General features: G+C 47.2%; 1 non-coding gene across 1 annotated transcript; it reads right to left on the bottom strand.

The window, feature by feature from the left end:
* Nucleotides 1–533: 533 nt before the first annotated feature.
* On the bottom strand, nt 534–671 carry LOC114810421. The gene has a single exon (XR_003758121.1). It is a non-coding gene; the product is annotated as a small nucleolar RNA SNORA7 (small nucleolar RNA).
* Nucleotides 672–2,017: the final 1,346 nt, after the last annotated feature.

The raw sequence follows: 2,017 nt of genomic DNA, 5'->3' as shown, positions 1-2,017 counted from the left end.
GTTGGGTGGTTAGCTTGGGAGGAGATAAAAATACAGACTGGGTAGATCAGGTGAGGGCAGTGGAAAGATACCAGGGGTCAGAAATTTTCATCTGGTGTGCAGAGAGACGCAGAGTCATCCTCAAACGGAAAAAAGGTCATGCCAGGGCAGGGTCGACGGGGACAGATGCTAGATTCTTCATTATCCATCAATCAATGGTAAGTATTGAGTGCTTACTGTGTGCAGAGCATTGTACTAAGTGCTTAGGAGAATACATTATAACATAATTGGTAGCCATATTCCCTGCCCAAAATGGGTTTAGAGTCTAGAGGGTGTCTTGTCTTATGCTGTCGAGTTGTTTCCAACCCACAGCGACTCCATGGTCTCATCTCTCCCAGGACGCCCCACCTCCACCTGCAATCGTTCTGGTCGTGTATCCATAGAGTTTTCTTGGTAGAAAGGAAGGAATGGTTTACCATTGCCCTCTTCTGTGCAGTAAACTGGAGTCTCCGCCCTCGACTCTGTCCCGTGCCACCCAGCCAAGGTGAATTTTCACTTGTAGCAGGTTGCCTTCCACATGCTAGCCACAGCCCAAGCTAGGAATGGAACGGACAGGCCTCTGATTGACTCTCCCTCCTGTAGCCGAGACTGGTAGAGTACTAGAAACTCTCCAGGTGTGATCCTGAGAGGAGCTAGAGGGGGAGACAGACATTAATATAAATAAATACATTCCAGATATGTACATAAGTGCTGCGGGGTTGAGGGTGGAGTGAATAACAAGTGCCCAAAGGAGTCAGATCCAAGTGCATAGATGATGTAGAAGGGTGAGGAAGTTGGGAAAATGGGGGCCTGTTGGAGAAGATATAACCTTAATAAGCCTTCGAAGGTGGGGATAGTAATGGTCTGGTGTATATGGAGGGGGAGAGAGTACCAGGCCAGAGGGAGATATGGGAAAGGGGTCGGTGAAAAGATAGATGAGATGGAGGCACAGGAAGCAAGCTAGAGGACTGAATTGCGAGGGCTCGACTGAAGTAGGAGATCAGTGAGGTAAGATAGGAGGAAATGAGCACCCACTCCCTTGGAGAACTCATTCCATTTACACCCACTCCCTTGGAAAACTCATTCGCTCCCGTAGTTTCAATTATTATCTCTATGTGAATGATTCTCAAATCTTCAGCTGACCTCTCTCCATCTCCGCAGTCTCGCATTTCCTCCTGCTTTCGGGACATCTCTTCTAGGACATCCCGCTGACACTTCAAACTAAACGCATTCAAAACAATTCCTTTTCTTCGCACTCAAACTCTGTTCTACCCTGCTTTTTTTCTGTGGTATTTGTTAAGCGTTTACTATACGACAGGCATTGTGTTAAAGGCTGGGGTAGGTACAAGATAATTAGGTAGGACATAACTAAAGGGAGCACAAGGGACTCAGTTTCAACCCCCATCGTACAGATGAGGTAACTGAGGCACAGAGAAATGAAGTGACTTGCCCAAGGTCATACAGCAGACAAGTGGTGGAGCTTGGATTAGAACCCAGATCCTTACAGCTGCCAGGCCTGGGGTCAATCCACTAGGCCTTGTACCTGTAGGTAATGCCACTATCCTCCCTATCTCCCAAGCCCATAACCTTGGCTTTATCCTTGATTCATCGCTCTCTTTTCCATCCCCATTCTCTCTCAGGAACCAAATCCTGTCAGTTCTACCCCACCCTCAATCCCACAGCACTTATGTAGTTTCTAAAAATGATATATTTATAAAATGGTATATTTATATTAATATCTGTCTCCTCTTTTAGACTGCAAGCCCATGGTGGGCAGAGAAGGAGTCTACCACTCTGTAGTAGAGTGAAGTAGAGAAGCAGCATGACTCACTGGAAAGAGCCCGGGCTTTGGAGTCAGGGGTCATGAGTTCGAATCCCAGCTCTGCCACTTGTCAGCTGTGTGACTGTGGGTAAGTCCCCTAACTGCTCTGTGCCTCAGTTACCTCATCTGTAAAATGGGGATTAAGACTGTGAGCCCCACATGGGACAACCTGATTCC

Source organism: Ornithorhynchus anatinus, chromosome 3 (assembly GCF_004115215.2).
Source record: "Ornithorhynchus anatinus isolate Pmale09 chromosome 3, mOrnAna1.pri.v4, whole genome shotgun sequence".
NCBI lineage: Eukaryota > Metazoa > Chordata > Mammalia > Monotremata > Ornithorhynchidae > Ornithorhynchus > Ornithorhynchus anatinus.
This window is presented reverse-complemented; position numbering and strand designations above follow the sequence as displayed.